The sequence below is a fragment of the Symphalangus syndactylus genome, chromosome 13 (genome assembly GCF_028878055.3).
Source record: "Symphalangus syndactylus isolate Jambi chromosome 13, NHGRI_mSymSyn1-v2.1_pri, whole genome shotgun sequence".
Lineage (NCBI taxonomy): Eukaryota > Metazoa > Chordata > Mammalia > Primates > Hylobatidae > Symphalangus > Symphalangus syndactylus.
In genome coordinates this window covers 58466996-58476200 of record NC_072435.2, presented here as the reverse complement: position 1 = coordinate 58476200, position 9205 = coordinate 58466996, and the positions used below count along the sequence as shown (strand labels likewise).

Here is a 9205-nt window from a genome sequence, read left to right as displayed (position 1 = left end):
AGAGCAAAGCTCCATCTCAAAAAAAAAAAAGAAAAAGAAAAAGAAAAGAAAATGCACAGATAAGTACACAAACCCTTGAAACACAGGCAGCGAGTATAGGAAAAGCCATAAGTGGACTCCAGGCCTCCCTGTACTCCCTAGCCAATGTTGCCTTAGACAACAGATTGGCTCTAGACTATCTTCTGGCTGAACAATGAGGAGTATGTGAAGTAGTAAGTTACTCCTGTTGTTCTTATGTTAACAATTCAGGGATAATTGAACTGCAAGTTCAAAATATCTGCCAAGGCCAAGCATGGTGGCTCACACTTGTAATCCCAGCACTTTGGGAGGCCAAGGTAGGAAGATCACCTGAGCCCAGGGATTTGAGACCAGCCTGAGCAATACAGTGAGACTGTGTCTCTATGAAAAATAAATTTAAAAAAATAGCTGGGCACGGCAGTGTGCGCCCATGGTCCCAGCTACTTGGAAGGCTGAGGTGGGAGGGTTGCTTGAGCCTGAGAGAGTGAGGCAGCAGTGAGCATGATCATGCCATTGCACTCCAGCTTGGGTCACAGATTGAGACCTTGTCTCAAAAAAAAAAAAAAAAGGATTTACCAGCAGGCCACCTGGCTACATAATTTTACTAACCCCACCAGTCAAACCATCTGAGACTCAATCAAAGGATACCTACCAAATATGACATGGTTTTTACTCTTACTAGGGCCTTTAATAGCTCAATTACCACTGATCTTTGGCCCTTGCTTGTTTAATCTCTTAGTATAGTTTGTGTCTTCTAGATTACATAAATTCCATGTGAAGATGTCACAAGGCTTCCAACCCATCCCATCTTCTGACCCAGAAAATAAAGACATCCTGCCTTTGGGCCCCTTATATCAGGCATTCAGAGATGTTTACTCCTCCAAAGCTAGGCAGGACCTATGCCTGTAAGATCAGCAAGAAGCAGTTGCAGAAGATGGACCTCTACCCTTCTACAACCCCTTAAGATTAAGAAGGAGGGCCAGGCATGGTGACTGACCCTTTTAATCCTAGCACTTTGGGAGGCTGAGGCCAGTGGCTCACTTAAGGTCAGGAATTCGAGACCAACCTGGCCAACATGGTGAAACCCTGTCTCTACTAAAAATAGAAAAATTAGCCAAGCATGGTGATGCATGCTTGTAATCCTAGCTACTTGGAAGGCTGAGGTGGGAGGATTGCTTCAACCTGGGAGGTGGAGGTTGCAGTGAGCCAAGATTGCACCACTGCAGTCCAGCCTGGGTGACAGAGCAAGACTTTGTCTCAAAAAAAAAAAAAAAGAAAGAAAGATTAAGGAGGAGTGTATAATCTCTGAGGGGGGAATGAGGTCGAAGATCAGTTTGACTTGTTTTCTGAGCACCAGCCACAAGGCCCCGCTGATCAAAACAGGATCTGAGCAAAACAGGATGTAGCAAAGAAACTGGCCAAAACCAGCTAAAACCAAGATGTTGCCCTTGTTGCTCATTATACATTAATTATAACTCATTAACATGCTAAAAGAAACTCCCACCAGTGCCGTGACAGTTTACAAATGCCATGCAACTCCCAGAAGCCACCTTATACGGTGATATGGTTTGGCTCTGTGTCCCCACCCAAATCTCATCTTGTAGCTCCTATAATTCCCATATGTTGTGGGATGAACCCAGTAGGAGATGATTGAATCATGGGGCGGCAGGGAGGGGTCTTTCCCTTGCTGTCCTTGTGATACTGAATGGGTCTCACGAGATCTGATGGTTTTAAAAACAGGAGTCTCTCAGCACAAGCTCTCTTTTTGCCTGCTGCCATCCACATAAGATGTGACTTTCCCCTCCTTGCCTTCTGCCATGATTGTGAGGCCTCCCTATACATGTGGGACTGTAAGTCCAATAAGCCTCCTTCTTTGGTAAATTGCCCAGTCTTGGAGATGTCTTTATCTGCAGCGTGAAAACTGACTAATATATATGATTTTAAAAAGGGAGGACCCCTCAGTTACTGGAACCTCCACCCCTTTTTCAGAAAACTCATGAATAACCCACCTCTCATTTAGCATATAATGCAGGAATAGCCATAAATACAGCTAGCCAGCAATCCACGAGGGCTCCTGCTACTACTCTGCTACGGAGCAGCCATTTTCCTGACCTCTGTGGCTCTAATAAACTTGCTTTCACTTTGCTCTGTCAGCTTGCTCTTGAATTCTTTCCAGTGCAAAACCAAGAACCCTCCTGGGCTGAGCCCCAATTCTGGGGTTCACCTACATCAGAAGCACAGGGTAGGCCACATAAGCTTACCAGAACTTACAGCATTATTTTTATTTCATTGTTGTATTTTGATGGAAACTGATTTGTGAAAAGTGAAACTAGTTTTCCCATTTATAAGCAATGCAAGATTCCCTTTATGGAGAAACCAATTTAAGTAAACAAAATGTGTGTCAATTTAAAGAATAGCAGTTTATACTAATGGTCACAGCCAACGTCCCCTGAGCACTGACCCTATGCCAGGCCCTGTTCCAGTCACTCTCCCTGCTCCACTGATTAGCCCTCCCTGGTGAAGTGTGGGCTTTTCCCCAAAGCTGCTGACTCTGGACACAATTGGCTTCCCTCTAGGAAGCTGCTGCCCAAAGAGAACAATAACATTTTTGAGCATGACTTATTTTTTTAATATGCTTGTTAATTTGAGGTATACCATAAGGCATACCTCAGCAAAATGTTCAGTCCTAAGTGTTCATTTCAATTCATATTTAATCTGTATCCCCACTTACAGTAACTTCTACTAGATCGAGCTACGAGGCATTCTGAATCCCCAGTAGGCTCCCCCTGCATCTCCCAGTCAGTTCCCCCGAAAGGCATCACTGTGCTGACTTCCATCCCCATACATTGGATTGGCTTCTTCTTGAAGGTTATATGTATGGATTCACATGGTGTGCATGGCTTTTTGTCCAGGGTCTTTCGCTTGGTATCCTGTTTGTGAGATTCATAGCATGAGGATTAATTTCTTTTTTTTTTTTTTCCAAGACAGAATCTTGCTCTGTTGCACAGGCTGGAGTGCAGTGGTGCGATCTCTGCTCACTATAAGCTCCGCCTCCTGGGTTCATGCCATTCTCCTGCCTCAGCCTCCCGAGTAGCTGGGACTACAGGCGCACCACCACGCCCAGCTAATTTTTTGTATTTTTAGTAGAGACGGGTATTCACTGTGTTAGCCAGGATGGTCTCGATCTCCTGACCTCGTGATCCACCCGCTTTGGCCTCCCAAAGTGCTGGGATTACAGGCGTGAGCCACTGCGCCTGGCCCCTCACAAGGATTAATTTCTGTCTTGAGATTGTTGATGCAGTTGTTCCTTGGCTTATACGGATTCCCTTTACCTCACTTGCACCCTCAAAAATCATAGCTCCAAAATAGCAGAACACCCAACATTTTCCAAAAACACAGAAACAGAGCAGAAAGTCAGGCATCAGTCAATTTAGACCCACACTTTTCAATCCTCCCTGAGCACCTGGAGAACTTTTAAAGCTGCTCATGTCCATGCTTCATCCTGGGATTTTGTTCCATTTGGCCCATAGTCAAGGCATCCCCAGGTGGTTCTTTTCTTCAGGGAAGTTGAGACCCACTGACTTAAGTTAATTAGAAAATAAGTATGAAATATCACTTTCCCAGGGTCCCTTGGCTGTATTTAAAGGGGGAAGGGCTTGCCCATGAACAGTGTTGGAATCTGTAGGATGGAGATTGAGGGGGATGAATGTTCCATCGATGGTGATCATGACCCTCTATAGACTCTTGGCTCAAGGATGGTTTTTGTGCTCTTGGTTTCCAGGTTACAGGTCAACATTTTCTTTGCATGGATGGGAGCAGCCTCGTTCTGGGCTCCTGCTCTTGTCTGGAACATCATACTGAATACAGAGTGTCATTTTTATCTTTACCCAAATATTGCTGTCCTATTTCTCCATGATCAGGGTTTCTTCTTCCCAAATCGGAACTGAGCTACCTGATGGAAAATGAGCAAGATTATTGTGTGGTGAAGAGAGACCTCTCGTAAAGTTCCTGTCCAGGTAGGTGACCAAGAGCTGGGCAGGTCGGAGTCCCTGAACTCCATAGATCAGTTGGGGACCTCTTTTTGGGAAGGGGGAAGCCTCTTGTTGTGACCTCCCTGGGGACTTGGGATCCTTACAGTCCTTTGACCATCCTCTTACCCCCTTATACACTTCCTTGCTACTGGGGGAGGAGTAGGTTGTATTAGGTTAAAATCAAGCTCTAAGCTCCGTGTCTTTGGGCTTAATACTTGACATTGCCCCTCTCTAGCCTTGTGAGATGTTGCGTGATTTCATCAGTGTAAAAGCTGGCTAAGTTAATGCTGGCTATTGTAACACAGAAACACTTCACAATGTCAGCAGCCCAGCACAAGGAGAGTTTTTGGCTTTTGTCTTTTTCTTTTCCTCATTCAAGATCCACACAGGTCCACACAGGTTAGTAAGGAGCTCTGCACCACACAGTTATTCAGGGAACAAGAAACAGTCTATTGTCAACATGTGGCTCAATTTAAAGCTTTCTTGGCATTATCTGTCAGCAGAGGAAAAATGAGAAAGAGAAGTCATGCCCACTTGCACCCATACATTGCTGTTGCCACTCTGTTGACAAAAACTGGGCATTTGGCTGCACCTGGATTCTCAGAGCCAGGAAGTGGTTTAGCTATGTACCCAAAGAGGAGAGAAAATGGGTTTGGTCGACATCTATCTCATTCTGTACACCTAGCCTACATTTAACAAATGGTGGTAATAAGACTTTTCAATACTTTTCATCTCATTGGATTGTCTGAGGGTGTAGTTAAATAATATATGGAACTGTATATGGTAATGCCTGAAACACAGTGGCTCTAAAAGACAGCTATTTGTATTGGTATTGTGCATGCAATAACATTAATTGCAAGGAATAATAATAACACATTTCTTTTTTATCTCCAATTTCTTTATTTTTAATTTTATTTTTAATTGACAAATAATATGAATTTATGGGGGTACAGCATGATATTTTGATACATATTTACAATGTGGATGGATTACATCAAGCTAATTAAATCTATCACCTCATATATAATATAAATTTTTGTAGTAAATTTAAAATCTACCATTTTAGCAATTTTAAGATATACAGTACATTGTTATAGTCACAGTTCTGTCCAATAGATTATTAAAATGTATTCCTCCTGTCTAACTGAAATTTTGTACCCTTGATCAACATCTTTCCCTAATCTTCCTCTCCCACTCCCTGCAGGCCTTCTACTCTCTACTTGTATGAGTTCAACTTTTTTCTATTCCACTTATAAATGAGATCACACAGTGTTTGTCTTTCTGTTCTTGACTTATTTCAATTGGTGTAATATTCTCCAGGGTCATCTGTGCTGTTTCAAATGACAGAATTTCCCTCTTTTTTTTTTTAAGGCTGATTAATATTTCATTGTCTTTCTGTATTCATTTCACTTTGTATTCATTTTTTCCTGTATTCATTCATCCTTTGTACTTTCTGTATTCATTCATCCATTGACAGGCACTTAGGTTGATGCTTGTGAATAATGCTACAATGATCATGACAGTGTGGGTACATCATAGGACACTGGAGGAAAGTCCTTTGAATGTAAAGCATGTCGGAAAGCCTTTTGTGACAAGCTATCATTAATTGAATAGAGAGCTCAGAGATAAACTCCACACGTGTAGAGCCAACTGATTTTTAACAAAGGCACTGAGAACACACCATGGGAAAAGGACAGTCTCTTCAATAAACGGTGTTGGAAAACATGGCTATCCACATGCAGAAGGATGACCCTTATCTCACACCATATACAAAAATAAACTTAAGATGAACTAAAGACTTAAATATAAGACCCAAAAACTGTGAAACTACTAGAAGAAAATGTAGAGGAAATGCTCCATGACTTTGATCTGAGCCACGACCACCAAAGTACAAGCAACAAAAGCAAAAATAGTCAAATGGGACCACATCAAACTAAAAAGGTTTTGCACAGCATAGGAAACAGTCAACAGAGTGAAGAGACAACCTACAGATTGAGAGAGAATATTTTCAAGCTATACATTTGATAAGGAGTTAATATCCAAAATATATAATGAACTGAAACAATAGCAAGAAAACAAATAACTCAATTAAAAATGTGGGAAGGACCTGAATAGACATTTAGCATCTAAAGAAGACATACAAATGACCAACAACTATATGAAAAAATGCTCAATACCACTAATAATTAGGGAAATGCAGATAAAAATTACAATGAGACATCACCTCACCTCTGTTAGAATGGCTGTTATCAAAAAGAGAAAAGAGCACGTGTTGGTGAGGAGGTGGATAAGAGGGAACACTTCCATACTGTTGGTGGTAATGTAAATTAGTAAAGCCATTATGGAAAACAGTATGGAAGTTTCTCAAAAAAGTAAACATAGAATTACCATGAGATCCAATAGTCCCTCTTCTGGACATAGACTCAAAGGAAATTAAATTAACCCATTAAACATAGCTGCAGTCTAATGTTCATTGCAACATTATTCAGGAAAGTTAAGCTATGGAAACAACCTAACTGTTCATTGACAGTTGATTGGGTAAAGAAAATGTGGCACATATTGATGAGCCTAGAGGACACTGCGTTAAGTGAAATAAGCCAGGCACAGAAAGACAAATTTTACCTGATCTCATATACAGAATCTAAAAAAGTCATAGGAGTAAAGGGTAGAATGGTCACTAGGGGATGGGAGCTTTGGGGAAAAGTTGGTCAAAGGATACAAAATTCCAGTTAGCAGGAATACTTTCAAGAAATCTATTGTACAACATGGTGAATATAGTTAATAATATATAGCCTTCTTAAAAAATCCTAAGAGGAGGCCGGGTGCGGTGGCCCACGCTTGTAATCCCAGCACTTTGGGAGGCCGAGGCGGGCGGATCACGAGGTCAGGAGATCGAGACCACGGTGAAACCCCGTCTCTACTAAAAATACAAAAAAATTAGCCGGGCGTGGTGGCGGGCACCTGTAGTCCCAGCTACTCAGGTGGCTGAGGCAGGAGAATGGCATGAACCCGGGAGGCGGAGCTTGCAGTGAGCCGAGATCGCGCCACTGCACTCCAGCCTGGGCAACAGAGCGAGACTCCATCTCAAAAAAAAAAAAAAAAATCCTAAGAGGGTGAGTGTAGTTTGTAGTTCTCACTACAAAATGATAACTGTGTGAGGTAGGAATATGTTAATTACCTAGATTAGTCATTCTAATGTCTATACACATTAAAACATCATGTTGCACATGGCAAATATATACAATTTTATCTGTTAATATTTTTAAAAAGTCTTAGAATATTAATCATTTTATCCCATCTCAGTATATATGTTATCGAGGCTATACATGATAATTCCATCTTTTTAACTTCACAGTGGAGTATTTGTCACGTTTTCTACAGATAATGAGTATTTTTTAATCCACAGATGTGCCTTCTCTCTGGATCCACATTTCTTCTCTCATCACAGATCTTTCACCTGGTATCACTTTTTGTCATCCTTAAATAGAATTTTCTTTAAGAATTTTACTTTATATAGGTTAATTTTCCATTAAATTTCTTATTTTTGCTCTGAAGTCATTTTATTTTATGCTGTTTCTTCAAAGACACTTTTGCTATGTGTAGAAATTTTGGTTAGCCGTTACTTCTTCAGCAGTTTGAACTGGTCCCTTTCACTGTGTCCCTGAGTCACAATTATATTTTGGGAGTGAGTGGTGACAAATAACTTACCATTTTGTTCATAGCCTTCAGATCTTAGGTTAGGATATGAACCGAAATTCTAACATTGAGATGGAGACAGTGACTGGATGGGATTGTCACATAAAAGAGGAGGTGAGAGTATTGAGTGTGGAGGAGAAATCATACACAGTTGCCCTTTGGGATCCATGGGGCATTGGTTCCAGGATCCTGCACAGATACCGCACCCACAGATGCTCAAGTCCTTAATATGAAATGCCATAGAATTTGCATATAGCCTACACATAGATTCCTCCCGTATATTTTAACTCATCTCTAGATTACTTATAATACCCAATACAATGTAAGTGCTGTGTAAATAGTTGTGATGCTGTATTGTTCAGGGAATAATAAGAAAAAAAGGCGTATACTTATTCAGTACAAAGGCAACCATTTTTTCCAAATATTTTTAATCCACAGTTGGTTGAATCCATGGATGCGGAACCTGTGGATACCGAGGGCCGACTGTAATGAGTATGTATCTGGTGACCAAATTGATGGGTTGTGCTAGAAACTGGGTAGGTGCTTAGGAATCCCCTTTCTCTTCCTGGATACATGGCTTTCCTAAGACTTAATTAATTCGGTACTCACTTGAGGACTGCAGGTTCAAGTAATGGGCTGATGAAATCTTGATGAGGGCAGTACCTGATAATTCTGTCAGTGAACATCAGGCTGTGCCATTTCATGGTCAAATATTTGCACCTAGAGGCTGGAGGGAGGTGAATTCCCTGAGTATTAGAGATTAACAATGACTTGTCATCTGCCATCACGTATTTGAAATTGTGTCAACTCCACTCTTCACTTTGGCCTGAGGGCAGTTAGCTGTGATGTTCTCAAGTGTTGAATCACGTGGCCTATAAGAGTTCATCCTACAGTTTATGAAACCCTCCTGCACGATCTATTTTTAAAAATAAATTCTTTTAAAGGAGCCAAATAGTGTTATTCAAAGGTGTACTATCATGTAAAACTTTCAATGATTACCTCTGAGGCTGCTTGATGCATTTGAGTGATGTTTTATATTTCAACAGATACCCAAATGACCCAGCAAGAGGGACATTTCACTTGCCCCCTCACAGCCATTGTATATGAGTGTCTTGTGATGATGAGGATGATGATGATGATAATGATGATGATGATGATGATATGATAAAAATAGCTGTAATGCATTTCATGAGTACTGACTTTGTGCCAGGTCCTGTGCAAAGCTTTACTACTTCCCATGAGGTATGTGGTGTTATTTTACCTATTTTATTCACTGGATTTTAATGAGCATTCCCTTTCTCAAACTGCAGCCAGGATCAAAATTCCCTGGAGGGCTTATGGAAGCATAGATCTCTGGGCCCCAGCCCCACAGTTTCTGATTCACTAGGTTTTGGTGGGGCCAGGGAGCATGCATTTTTAACAAATTATCAGGTGGTCCTAATGTTAAAGGTTTGGGAACT

The 9205-nt window shown here is 41.2% G+C and overlaps 1 long non-coding RNA gene across 1 annotated transcript; it reads left to right on the top strand.

The window, feature by feature from the left end:
- Window positions 1-3937: 3937 nt before the first annotated feature.
- On the top strand, window positions 3938-8932 carry LOC134732148 (uncharacterized). The gene is made up of 3 exons (XR_010115032.1): window positions 3938-4034; window positions 8184-8237; window positions 8792-8932. It is a non-coding gene; the product is annotated as an uncharacterized lncRNA (long non-coding RNA).
- Window positions 8933-9205: the final 273 nt, after the last annotated feature.